This window comes from Muntiacus reevesi, chromosome 5 (assembly GCF_963930625.1).
Source record: "Muntiacus reevesi chromosome 5, mMunRee1.1, whole genome shotgun sequence".
In the NCBI taxonomy this organism is placed as follows: domain Eukaryota; kingdom Metazoa; phylum Chordata; class Mammalia; order Artiodactyla; family Cervidae; genus Muntiacus; species Muntiacus reevesi.
Window position 1 is genome coordinate 26,154,692 of NC_089253.1, and position 14,961 is coordinate 26,169,652.

Genomic DNA, 14,961 nt, shown 5'->3' on the forward strand with positions numbered 1-14,961 from the left:
TTCATATAAAACATACAGCAGTGTTATTTATACTTATCATATTGTATATTACATCCAATACTTATTCATCTTAGAACAGGACATTTGTCCTATCTTCATCTACTTCCTCTTCTCTCCAGATCCCCACCTTTGGTAACCATGAAAGTGAAAGTCGCTCAGTCATTTCCAACTCTTTGTGACCCCATGGACTATATATTCCATGGAATTCTCTAGGCCAGAATACTGGAGTGGGTAGCCTTTCCCTTCTCCAGGGGATCTTCTCAACCAAGGGATCAAGCCTAGGTCTCCCACATTGCAGGCATATTCTTTACCAGCTGAACCACAAGGAAAGCCCACTTGGTAAACATAAGTCTAATCTATTTTTCCAAACAACTGTTTCTTTATTTGCTTTTAAAGTTTACTTTACCAACAACATTCTATTAGTTCCTAATGATAATAAACTGATTTTCTATTACTATACACTTTGAAACTAACACCAATTTGTCTTGTTACCAACTTTCAGCATACAAAGATACTACACTATAATCAACTACTTTCCCCACACTGTTCATGCCTATCACTCGTTTATTTTGTAACTGGAAGATTATACCTCTTAGACTCTCTCACCAATTTCTCTCCAATCCCCTCTTCCTTCCCTCTGGAAACAATGTTTATTCTCTGTATCTGTAGAGCTTCTGCTTACCTATGTTGTTACTTTTTTTCTGTTTTGTATATTCGAAATATAAGTGAAATCATAAGAGAAATAAGTGTTTGTCTTTCTCTATCTGACTTATTTCTCTTTACATTCTGTAAGTTCATTTATGTTGTCTCAAATAGCAAAATTTCATTCTTATGTATAAGAAATATTCCATTGTATAAATATACACCACATCTCCTTTATCCATTCATCTATTACATCATTGGGCCTTTAGGCAAACGTATCTTGGCCATTATAAAAAATGATGCAGTGAACTTCAGGGTATGTATATATTTTGAATTAGTGATTTTGTTTCCTTTAGGTAAATACTCAGGAATGGAGTGGCTGGACTCTATAGTAGTTCTGTTTAAATGTTTGAGAAAACGTCACACTGTTTTCCATTGTGTTTACATGCTGCGAATGGCGCATAAGCAGTCCCTTTTCTCCACATTGTCAGTAACAAATTTGACTTGTCTTTTTGTTTGCCATTCTGACAGTAGTGAGGTATCTCCTTGGATTTGATTTGCATTTTTCTGAAGATTAGTGAAGTTGAACATTGTTTCATGGATCTGGTAGTCATCCATATGTCTTTGAAAAAATACACCTCTGCCCATTTTTAATTGGGTTGTTTGTTTTCTAGATGCTGAGTAATACAGGTTATTTGTATATTTTGGATATTAGCCTGTTATCAGACATATCATTTGCAAATATCTCCTCCCATTCAGCAGACTGATTTTTCATTTTGCTAAGTTTCTTGTGGTGTACAATGTCTTATCAGTTTGATGCAGTCCCTTTTGCTTAACTTTGCTTTTGTTTCTTAGGCTGAGGAGACACATTGAAAAAGCTTTTTTGGTACTGCTATAAATTTTTCTGATACTCACCCTGAGAAAAAGTCATATACTATCCAAAGACGAAGTCAACTTTCAAATTAGGGTATTTTCTCCTTTCCATGTTTACTGAAACAAAAACGATGACATAAAGTAGAAGCAGAGTACCACTCTCAACTTAGTTCTCCCATCCAGGTGATATATTTTAACAATATGTTATGTGCAGGACTGGATGTGCAAACAAAGAAAAAATTTTCCATAATCATAATGCATAATGTTTAGAAAACTAAAGTTGTTTGCACTTAACCAACATTATGGAACCTTCCATCTCAGGCATTTAAGGAGATACATTCTTGCTCAAAGAAGACTGAAATAATGGGAAGAGAAAATATTGTCTAATTCATGCTCCCAATGGAAAGTGGCAGATAAACATTCCCAATGATTCTATTTCACTCTAATATTCCCTGATTTCATCAACTATAGACAGTTTTAAATTTTCAGAGGGTTAAAAAAACGTTCAAACTGAGAAAGAAGCAAGAGGTAACACATTTTTTCCAAATAGTATTAATAAATGGGAGATGATGAGACAGTCTGCAAGAAAAATCTGGCTCAACACAAAATGTAAATAAATAGAGAGATGACTCAGATTTCCTTCTGCGTGGTTTAAAAAAAAAAAAAATTTCAACAAAGTTATTATGATTAAACACAGAAATTTCTGTCCTGTGACCAACTGCACAGAGATACTCTATCTATTCAAATTTTCTCCTACTCAGAGGTTTTCTCAGAGCAGCTTTCACATCTTTATTTCTCAAGCTGTAAATCAAGGGGTTCATCATGGCAACCACATTGGTGTATAAGAGAGAAGAGAATTTTCTTTCATCCATAGACCCAGAAAATGAAGGTTTGAGATACATAAATATACATGATCCAAAGAAGAGAGAAACAGCAATGATGTGGGGGCAGCAGGTACTGACGGCTTTGACCTGCCCTCCATGGAGCTGATATGGAAGAGGTTGACGAGGATGAGACCATAAGAGACAAATATGGTGAGACTGGGCATAATGATATTGATGCCCACCTCAATGAAAACTCCCAGATCACTAATGTGGATACTTGTGCAGGAGAGCTTGAGCAGAGGAAAGATATCCCAGAAATAATGGTTGATGGGGATTGCTCACAGAAGGTCAGTCTGAACATGCATCCAATGTGACCAATGGCACCAGAAAATGCCATCAAGTAGGAAGCAAGCATAAAGCTGGAACACACTTTAGTGGACATGGCAGCATTATATAAGAGTGGGTTACAGATGGCCACATAGCTGTCATAGGCCATTGATGTTAGCACATAAATTTCAGAAATGGTGAAAAACCTGAAAAAGTAGAGCTGTATCATGGATCCCATATAAGAAATAATATTCTTCTTTGATATAAAGTCAATCAGCATTCTGGGTGAAAACACAGAAGAATAGCAGAAGTCTATGAAGAACTTCTGGATGTTCAAGTTGGATTTAGAAAAGGAAGAGTAATCAGAGAACAAGTTTCCAACATCTGCTGGATCGTAGAAAAAAGCAAGAGAGTTCCATAAAAACATCTACTTTTGCTTTATTGACTATGCCAAAGACTTTGTGTGGATCACAAAAAAACTGTGGAAAATTCTTAAAGAGATGGGAATACCAGACCACCTGACCTGCCTCCTGAGAAATCTCTATGCAGGTCAAGAAGCAACATTTAGAACTGGACATGGAACAATAGACTGGTTCCAAATGGGGAAAGGAGTACGTCTAGGCTGTATATTGTCACTCTGCTTATTTACCTTATATGCAGATAACATCATGAGAAACGCTGGGCTGGATGAAGCACAAGCTGGAATCAAGATTGCTGGGAGAAATATCAATAACATCAGATACGCAGATGACACCACCCTTATGGCAGAAAGCAAAAAAGAACTAAACACCTCTTGATGAAAGTGAAAGAGAAGAGTGAAAAAGTTGGCTTAAAACTCAACATTCAGAAAGCTAAGACTATGGCATCTGGTCCCATCACTTCATGGCAAATAGATGGGAAAACAGTGGAACAGTGAGAGACTTTATTTTTGGGGGCTCCAAAATCACTGCAGATGGTGACTGTAGCCATTAAAATAACAGACACTTGTTCCTTGAAAGAAAAACTATGACCAACCTAGACTGCATGTTTAAAAAGTGGAGACACTACTTTAACAACAAAGGTTCAAATAGCCAAAACTATGGTTTCTACAGTAGTCATGTACAGATGTGAGAGTTGGACCACAAAGAAAGTTGAGTGCTGAAGAAATGATGTTTTTGAAATGTGGTGTTGGAGATGACTCTTGAGAGTCCCTTGGACAGCAAGATCAAACCAGTCACTCCTAAACGAAATCAGTCCTGAATATTCATTGGAAGGACTGATGCTAAAACTGAAGCTCCAATACTTTGTCCACCTGATGCAAAGAACCAACTCATTGGAAAAGACCCTGATGCTAGGAAAGATTGAGTGCAGGAGGAGAATTTGATGACAGAGGTTGAGATGGTTGGATGGTATCACCAACTCAATGGAGATGAGTTTGAGTAGGCTTCAGGAGTTAGTGATGGACAGGGTAGCGTGGCATGCTGCAGTCCATGGGTTTGCAAAGACTTGGGCACGACTGAGTAACTGAACTGAGCTGATGAAGGACAAGTTAAAGAGGAAAACGTACATGGGGTTGTGTAGGAGTGAATTCAGTGCAATTAGGATTATCAATCCCAAATTTCCCAGCACAGTGACCATGTACATTCCTAGGAAAGGGAAGAAAAAGGGTAACTGGAAATGTGGATGATCTGTTAATCCAACAGCATGAATTCGGTCACAAAAGACACATTTCCAGAAGCCATTCTTCTCTAAGGGAATCTGTGTATAGAGCAGGAAATTGTTTCATTAGAGGACAACTCAGCTCTTCCCACAGTGTCTCATCCTACAGAAGAGTAATTTTGTTGTTGTTGAGTTGCTAAGTCATGACCAATTCTTTTGCAAATCCGTGGACTATAACCCACAAGGCTCCTCTGTCCATGGGATTTCCCATGCAAGAATACTGGAGTCGGTTGCCACTTCCATCTTCAAGGGATTTCCCCAACTCAGGTAATGAACCTGTGTCTCTTGCATTAGCAGACGGATTCTTACCCCTGAGCCACCAGGGAAGTCCAGTGCTAAAGAGTACACAGAGTGTGGATTCCTGACACTATCCCAAATTATTCCCATAGAATCTGCCTTTACCTTTATCACAATACAGCAATATGGACTTGCCCTTAATTAGAGCTTTTATAAGCTAAATATAGGAAAGGATATCACAAACAGACTACAGAGGGAAGGCCAGTGCTACCATATGCAAACATACCTGCTGGAAAAACCAAGGGAGAAGAGTGGTGGATTAGGACACAGTTGTTTTACTTTCATCTCATCATTTCCTCATTCAGTGACCCTAGCAACCTGGCACTGGTTTCTAATACACTTTAGACTTCTGTGACCAGAACCAAAAATTCTGTTTCTAATCCAGGATGATAGTCTATGAGAATTAAGTAACTTCCCTTGTCACAAAGTAAAAACCATAGAGGTGAAAGAGTGAGTTTTATCCTCTTAGAGGAAACTTTCTGACTGATATGGTTTGGGCCCACTCATGTCGTGGAACATTCTCTGATCCCTCTCCAACAGATTCCCTGGGTTCACTTGAGTCTCAGAACTACACAAAATGAGAAAGAATAGGTGTATATTAAGTTCCTCAAATTTCACCTCAAAACAAGGAATAAGTATTGTAAATTGAATTAGATATGTAAGTTGAATTCAGAAACTCACCCTTCTTAGTTCAGAAAACCACAGAGCTGGTTCCCTTATCAATGATTTTCACTCTTGGTATTGAAGACAGAAGTTCAGATTCTTGAGGCTTGATTTCTTTGGTTCTAAGAGGAGACAGTCTAGACATATGCCTAGGAAATGTTTATGATCTGGTGTAATTTCTGTTTATATTAAGTCCTTTCAAGAAGTAGAAAGAAAAACAAAGCCTTTAATTGCACACTTGCTAGTAATTAGACACACAAGATTTAATGTGCGTATAATGATGTAATGCTCTTGGTTAAAAACTGGGTAGAAGCTTTCTAAGTCTCTTCCCTGGGGTATACATTATGCATATATATAGAATTTATATACATATATATATATATATATATATATATATATATAAATGGAATAAGGAAATTGTAGATCCCAGTGTGTGATCTGTCTTTAGTTCTTATGGACCTACTCTTTGACTCATTTTTGCTTTACTCTGGGGACTGAGCATCCCTCAGGTAGATCCAAAGTGAATTCCCATCTCTTCATTATCTTCACCTCTGAAGGGAAAGCTAGGCCACTGCTTCATACCCTCTCTATGCCCATTTCCAAAGTGGACATATTTCCATAAGAGTCCTACTTCCAAGTCTCTTTATTTCTTTATCTGAAATTTTTAAAATGCTGCAATGTTCAAGTTTTGCAATAATTAGTTACATATTATACATGTAAGCCTCCAAACTTGATTCCCCTCCTTTTAGTGAGGTCCAAACAGACACACAGAGATTCCATTGCTAATGAGATGTAATAATTAAGTTGATTTCTTAAGCCATTGTCAAATGCAAACTTTAGAAGTGCTAATTTCATCTGTTCCAAAAGTAACAATATTCTTCTGAATGAAAACTACCACAGTGTGAAAAATCAATCTCTGCTAACTTTCCCTGTGAATTAAGGAAGAACGTTACCTGATTCTGAGTATGTCTTTGTCAGAGAATGGGGATTTTATCATTCGGAAATGTTTTGGAAGCATTTTTAAATGTTTTCAAGATAGTCTAAGTAACCAGCTCCCATCGGTGGGAATGTTTGACTTGGATAAGATTTGAAATAATTAAAAACAAATTGCTTTAGGGAATTTCCTAAATGTAGGCACTTAAGAAAAATTCTAAAAATCAGATTAAGATCCTTGAAATATTTGCCCAGCATTTTTATTTTTTTAAATTTATTTTATTTATTTATTATATTTTTTACTTAGTACCCTTTTTATTAATTTTTTTTCATTTATTTTTATTATTTGGAGGGAAGCTAATTACTTCACCACATTGCAATGGGTTTTGTCATTCATTGACATGAATCAGCCATGGAGTTACATGTATTCCCCATTCCGATTCCCCTCCCACTCCCCTCTCCACCCGATTCCTCTGGGTCTTCCCAGTGCACCAGGCCCGAGCACTTGTCTCATGCATCCCACCTGGGCTGGTGATCTGTTTCACCATAGAAAATATACATGCTGTTCTCTCAAAACATCCCACCCTCGCCTTCGCCCACAGAGTCCAAAATTCTGTTCTGTACATCTGTGTCTCTTTTTCTGTTTTGCATATAGGGGTATCATTACCATCTTTCTAAATTCCACATATATGTGTTAGTATGCTGTAATGTTCTTTATCTTTCTGGCTTACTTCACTCTGTATAATGGGCTCCAGTTTCATCCATCTCATTAGAACTGATTCAAATGAATTCTTTTTAATGACTGAGTAATGTTCCATGGTGTATGTGTACCACAACTTCCTTATCCATTCATCTGCTGATGGGCATCTAGGGTGCTTCCATGTCCTGGCTATAATAAACAGTGCTGTGATGAAATTGGGGTGCACGTGTCTCTTTCAGATCTGGTTTCCTCAGTGTGTATGCCCAGAAGTGGTATTACTGGGTCATATGGCAGTTCTATTTCCTGTTTTTTAAGAAATCTCCACACTGTTCTCCATAGTGGCTGTGCTAATTTGCATTCCCACCAACAGTGTAAGAGGGTTCCCTTTTCTCCACACCCTCTCCAGCATTTATTGCTTGTAGACTTTTGGATAGCAGCCATCCTGACTGGCGTGTAATGATACCTCATTGAGGTTTTGATTTGCATTTCTCTGATAATGAGTGATGTTGAGCATCTTTGCATGTGTTTGTTAGCCATCTGTATGTCTTCTTTGGAGAAATGTCTGTTTAGTTCTTTGGCCCACTTTTTGATTGGGTCTTTTATTTTTCTGGAATTGAGCTTCAGGGATTGCTTGTATATTTTTGAGATTAATCCTTTGTCTGTTGCTTCGTTTGCTATTATTTTCTCCCAATCTGAGGGCTGTCTTTTCACCTTGCTTATAGTTTCCTTTGTTGTGCAAAAGCTTTTAAGTTTCATTAGGTCCCATTTGTTTATTTTTGCTTTTATTTCCAATATTCTGGGAGGTGGGTCATAGAGGATCCTGCTGTGATTCATGTTGGAGAGTGTTTTGCCTATGTTCTCCTCTAGGAGTTTTATAGTTTCTGGTCTTACATTTACAAAATGGATCTTTAGTCCATTTTGAGTTTATTTTTGTGTATGGTGTTAGAAAGTGTTCTAATTTCATTCTTTTACAAGTGGTTGACCAGTTTCCCAGCACCACTTGTCTTTTTTCCATTGTATATCCTTGCCTCCTTTGTCGAAGATAAGGTGTCCATAGGTCCGTGGATTTATCTCTGGGCTTTCTATTCTGTTCCATTGATCTATATTTCTATCTTTGTGCCAGTACCATACTGCCTTGATGACTGTGGCTTTGTAGTAGAGTCTGAAGTCAGGCAGGTTGATTCCTCCAGTTCCATTCTCCTTTCTCAAGATTCCTTTGGCTATTTCAGTTTTTTTTTTTTTTTTTTTTTTTTGTATTTCCATACAAATTTGAAATTGTTTGTTCTAGTTCTGTGGAAAATACCGTTGGTAGCTTGATAGGGATTGCATTGAATCTATAGATTGCTTTGTTGACCAACAGTTTTAATTGCAGAAAACTTTATAATACAATGGGAGAACAAATTGGTAATTATTTTACAGTCTACTTTCACCTCCTCTTATCTCACTCTGAGGAGACTGAGTTCTTTGGAGGAGTGTTAGTAGGTAAGGAAAAGACCTGCTACCAAAGCTAGACAAAGATACTACACACAAAAAAAGAAAATTATAGGCCAATATTATTGATGAAAAATAGACGCAAAAATCCTCAAAAAAATCCTAACAATCTGAATCCAACATTACTTTAAAAAGGTCATATACCATGATCAAGTGGGATTCACTGCAGGGATGCAAGGAGTTTTCAATATATGCAAATCAAACAATGTTATACACTACACCAACAAACTGAAGAATAAAATCAATATGATCATCTCATTAGATGCACAATAAATTTTTGACAAATTCAGGACCGTTTATGATAAAAAACTCTCCAGAAAGTAGGTATGAAGGGTCCATACCTCAACATAATAAAGGCCATATGCAGCAAACCTATGGCAACCACTCCAGTATTCCTGTCTGGAAAATTTCATGGACAGAGGAGTCAGCAAGCTACAGTCCACTGGGTCACAAAGAGTAGGACACAGCTGAGCAACTGTGTGCAGAGTCACTTACACATTTTAGAGTAACCATTTCCCCATATTTTTTCCAAAAGGAATGTAATCCAACATCCTAAAAGATAGTCATAACTTGAGCTAGTTTTCAAATATTTCTTTCAATTTATCTTTCTCTAACAGCAGTTTGATGCTTTTATACCTTAAAATCCATGAGGAAGTAGCCAACAAAAGCAGAAGTGATTTAGTTTTGCCCATGTCACACGCAGTGATGGAGGTTAATGAGTTTAATTTTTTAATTATCAAATATGTTTTCATCCTACCCATAGAAATCCTGTGATATCCTTCATATTTCTAGGTTTTCATAAAAAAGAGGAGAATCATAAAAAAGAGGCTTTTATTTTCAAAAATTTATTTCCTAGATTCCTCACACCTAATTTGAGTTTTAATCACTAATAATTATTTTCTCTTCTGAAAAAAGTCCTCTAAGTTTCTCCTCACATGGAACCACAACTTTTCTACCCTCATTTCAAAAAACACTACTATTGACTAGTTGCTGTGTATCATAAGTTTATGAAAGCTTTATGGACTAAGTAGTCAATGTACTAGATGGAATAGGTAAAAACACTTGTTTAAATGCTATTCCTAAGCCTCATGAGAACTCCCCACAAAAACCTCTTATTTATTGGCAATGTGGCTTGTTAAACCTTGGGCTCATGACAGGATTCTGGATTCCTTAATCTCCCAAAGCCTTGTTCCTTGAATTACAAACACTTGCACGTGTTCCATTTATTTTTCTTATTTTTTTTTTTTTTGGAAGAAATAACATCCTTACTTAAGCCAGTCATCTCCCCAATATTCATATCCGTAAGACCTTCCATTTTCCAATATCAACAACAAGAAAAACAAACTATTTTCATAAAAACAACTAAAAAATAACCATCCTGAGAAAAATTCATGCACAATCCAGGGACAAAACACAGTCAAATTTCAAATTGGAATATTTTCTTCTGTGCCATGTTTACTGAAACAAAAATAATGAGTTAAAGTCTAAGCAAAGTATACTGAGATTAGTAGTCTTCAAATCATAAAATTGAATTTAGTCTAGATGTTCTCATTAGAAGGTATACAACTGTAAATAAAGCAATAACTGCCCTGAGCTATACTTTCCCATCCAGACACTATATGTTAACAATCTCTTATGTGAAGCGCTGGCTGTATAAAAGTAAGAAAATTCTTTGTCAAGAAAGCAAAATGTGTACTGTTAACAAAGCAAAATTTTTTATACTTAACAGTTTTGTTAAGTATTTATGTAACAATCATTATGTAACCTTATATCTCAGGGATTAAATGAAATATATTCTTGCTCAAGGAAGACATTGTCTGATTCATGCTATCGATGGCAAGCTGTGGATAAGATATCCATGAAGACACCATGTTAATCTCAAGTTCCCTGATTTGACCACCAGTAGACCTGCCTTTTATTTCTACAGGGAAAAACATTCATACTGAAAAAAAAAAACAGATTTAGTACATTTTTTGAATAATATTAATAAAGGGGAGAAAGTGAGGAAAGGAAATAGTGCTAGTGGGTAAGAAAAAAGAGACCTATTCTAAGAAAAGTGGAAGTAAATTGAGAGATGACTCAGATATCCTGCCACATGGTGAAAAAGAATAAAGAATATTGACAATAAAATTACTATGATTAAGCACAAAACCTTCCTGCCTTTGACCAGCTGCACAGAGAGATGGTCTATTCAAAATTATCTCCTACTCAGAGTTTTTCTCAGAGCAGTTTTCACATCTTTATTTCTCAAGCTATAGATCAATGGGTTCATCATGGCAACCACATTGGTATAAAAGACAGAAGAGACTTTTTCCTCACCCATAGATCCAGCAGAAGATGGTTTGAGATACATAAATGCACATGATCCAAAGAACAGAGAAATAGCAATGATGTGGGAACTGCAGGTGCTTAGGGCTTTGGACCTGCCCTCCGTGGACCTGATTTGGAGGATGTTGGTGAGGAAGAGACTGTAAGAGACAAAGATTGTGAAACTGGGCACAATGATGTTGATGCCCACCATAATGAAAACTACAAGCTCATTGACATAGGTACTTGTGCAGGAGAGTTTGAACAAAGGGTGGACATCACAGAAATAATGGTTGATAATGTTTGCATCGCAGAAGGTCAGTCTCAGCCTGCATCCAGTGTGAGCCATGGCAACAGAAAATGCCATCAAGTAGGAAGCAAGCATCAGCCTGGAACACACTTTAGGGGACATGGCAGCATTATACAAGAGTGGGTTACAGATAGCCACATAGCGATCATAGGCCATTAATGTCAGCACATAGACTTCAGAAATGACAAAAAAACAGAAGAAGTAGAGCTGAGTCATGCACCCCATGTAAGAGATAATATTCTTCTTTGATGTGAAGTTAATCAGCATTTTGGGTGTAAACACAGAAGATTAACAGAGATCTATGAAGGACAAGTTAAAGAGGAGAAAGTACATGGGGGTGTGCAGGTGTGAATTCAGTGCAATTAGGATTATCAATCCCAAATTTCCCAATACAGTGACCGTATACATTCCTAGAAACAGGAAGAATAGAGGGAGCTGGAGACCGGGTTGGTCTGTTAATCCCAACAGAATAAATTCAGTCACAAACGAGTAATTTTCAGGAGCCATTCTTCTCTAAGGGAATCTGTGGACACAGGAGAAAGTGTTCCATTAGAGAACAACTCGGCTCTTCCACAGTATCGCATCCCAGAAAAGAGCACTGTTGTTTTTCTTTTTTAGTCAGTAAGTTTTATCCAATTCTCTTGGGATCTCATAGACTGCAGCCAGCCAGGCTCCACTTTCCATGGAATCTCTAGGCAAGAATATTGGGAGTGGGTTGCCATGCCCTCTGCCAGGGGATCTTCCCAACCCAGGGATTGTTCCCTGTTCTCCAGGACTGCATGCAGATTCTTTACTGACTAAGCCACCAGAGATGCCTATATGAGAGCTGTTATAGGCTAAATATAGCAAAGTACATCACAAACAGAGGGAAGCCCAGTCCTGCCTTATGCAAGCATACCTGCTGGAAAATCCAAGGGGAAGAGGGATTGATTAGGATACCATTCACCTGAACTCTTTCTTCACCAGGATAACTGGAGGCAGTGACCCTAACAACAGCCTGGTGATTTCTTCTAATGCAGGTTAGACCTGATGTGGTAGAAGCCAAGAGTACTCTTCTAAACCAAGATGAAGGGACCAGAATCTATGAGAAATACGTTACTCCCCTTGTCACAGAGCAAAACCATACAGGAGGAGAGAATTACACCTACTTAGAGGAAACTTCCCGACTTCTATGTCATTTATGCCCCCTCATGTCTCTGAACATGTTCTGATCCCTCTCCAACAGATGCTTCCACTAGTTTCATTTCATTCACAGAACTGGACAACATGAGAAACTGCGGGAGTATATCAGGTCCCTGGACTTTGCTCTCAAAAAGGGGAATCATTACTACAAACTGAATTCAAAAATGCACCCTTCTTAGTTCAGAAAACCTCAAGGTTGGCTCCCTTATCAGTTATCTTTACCCAGTTGATTCTGGAGATGCAACTTCCAGTTCCTAAGTCTTGATTTCTTTGATTTTCTGATGAGACAGCATCAACATATGCCCTCGAAATCTCTGTGAACTACTGTGATCTATGATAATTGTTTTCAGTCCTTTCATGCAGTATAGAAAAATTAAGCCTTTTGTTTTCACACTTGTTACTTGATTGGACACAGAAGATTTAATGTGAGTGTAATGATGTAATGCATTTGGTTAAAAACAGACTAGAAACAGGCTAGAAGCTTGCTGAGTCTTTTCCCCAGGGGGTAGATTAGATGAATACAGGGAATAAGAAGATTATTGATCCCTCTTCATGATTTGTCTTTAGTTCCTTACGGACTCACCCTTTCACTCATTTTTCACTTCACTTTAGGGATTGTACATCCCTCAGGTGGATCAAAGAATATTCCCAATATCATTATCTTCACCTCTGAAGGGTAAGTTACTAAGTGGACATATATTCTGCAAGAGTCCTAATTCCAGAGTTCTTTATTTCTTTTTCTAAAATATTTCAAATGTTGAAGGAATTCATTTCTTGTTTTCTCTCAGGATATTTCTGAAATTATTGTTAATGTTGTATATCCTGTCTAGAGTTTATTCTCTTAATATATACTTGAAATTTCTACCTGATTCTCCTGCTGGGTCATTTTTTGTAACACTTCATTAGCTGAAGTTACTAATGTTTTCTCATCATAGAAAAGAGCAGGGTCCTATGGAATTAGAGAGAGTGTTGTGAATCTTGCCTTCCTTCTTCCACCCTTACTAACTACAACACTTGGAACAATTTACTTAATCTCTCCTTTCAAATATTTAAAATAGGGATGGTAAGGAGAACACCTCTTTCATTGGACTGTTGTGTTAATAAATGAAAAATATCTAAGTGAAATGGTTGGCACTGTACTTGTCATATGGTGAATAGTCAATAAGTGTTAGCTGTCATTATTTATATTATCATAAATTCAAGTAGTGTGTCCCTTATAACACTCAACAAACTTCTTCCTTTAGTTCCTGTGTTCCTTTATAAATTGTAAATTCTCCAAAGGCAAACATTTATTCTACTGTCTTTACTATTTTGCTAATGAATCTCAGAACAGTGCAGAGTACCTAGAAAGAACTCAGTGGCTCCTTCTGAAAGGCAAGTTATTTTTTTGCCTGAAACTCTCCAGAATATATTCAACATTTCTCTTATGCAAAGACACAGCATCTACAGTCACAGCGTCCTTCATCCATGTCTCTCAGCCACCACATGACTTCTGGATTTCATGTTTAAACTGAACTATATTGTTGAACTACGTGGCCACTATTATTCTAGCATCTTCCTAGCTATTTACCCTTATTTAGTCATGGACACTGCTGCTAGAATAAGGTCTGAAATCATAGCTCTGGCCGTCCCTAGTTCAAGAGTTTTTAATGGTTCTCCACTACCCACTTGAAAACTGAACCTATGGAGTAAAAATGCAGTTCTTAAAATGATGATTAAGTCTTTGCTAAAACTAATGAAGAAATCGAGTCAGAGTTATCTTTGATGAGAAGCCATGAAAATACCATTTTGATTGATTGGAGTGTATTTTACAGAGATTAAATATTGAACAAACTTTCAGCCTTCTCAAAAATATAAAAAAGAATGTTGGAGGATGTTTAAATTTGAATTGCCTTGAGAGCTTCAAGCCATTTTAGAAATACATATGTATTCTCAATTTAACTTTTTGAGGAATCTTCATAATATTTTCCATTGTATTGCCGCCAGCAGTGCACAAACATGCACTTCTCTCCACATCCTCATTAATATTCCATTTTCTTGTAGATAATAGACATTTAGAGGGTTGAAGTGATATCTCACTGGGGTTTGATTGGCCTTTCCCTGAGATCAGTAAGCTGAGCATCTTTCCGTGTGTGTGTTTTGACCACCTATTTGTCTTCTTTGGAAAAATGTCTATCCAGTTTCTTTGCCCATCTTTAAATCAGGTTGTTTATTTTCTTGATATTGACTTCTATCAGTTGCTTCTGTATTCTGGAAATCAACTCTTTATCAGCTATGTCATTTGCAAATCTTCTTCCATTCAGTATGCTGCCTTTTCATGTTTTAAAATCATTTTCTTTATTCATTTACTTGTGACTGTGCCAGGTCCTTGCTGTTGCACAGGCTTTTCTCTAGTTGCAGGGTGTGGGGCTACTCTTCACTGCAGTGGCATCTCTTATTGAGGATCAGGGGTCTCTAAGGCAAGAGAGCTTCAACAGTTGCAGCACTGGGGTCAGTAGCTGCGCCTCCCAGACTTTAGAGCACAGGTTCAGTACCTGAGGCGCATGGGCTTAGTTGTTCCACGGCATGTGGTATCCTCCCAGATGAGGGGTTGAACCTGTGTCTCCTTCATTGGCAGGCAGATCTCTACCACTGAGTCACCAAGGAAGTCCTGCCTTTTCATATTGGTGACAGATTCCTTTACTTTGAAACAGTTTTTCAGTTTGAGTAGTTCC

General features: G+C 37.5%; 2 pseudogenes; both read right to left on the reverse strand.

Annotated features, from left to right (window-relative positions):
- Positions 1-2,252: 2,252 nt before the first annotated feature.
- LOC136169235 (olfactory receptor 8B3-like) lies at positions 2,253-4,387 on the reverse strand (annotated as a pseudogene).
- A 6,258-nt stretch (positions 4,388-10,645) lies between these two features.
- Positions 10,646-11,572, reverse strand: LOC136168823 (olfactory receptor 8B3-like; annotated as a pseudogene).
- Between the last annotated feature and the right edge of the window lie 3,389 nt (positions 11,573-14,961).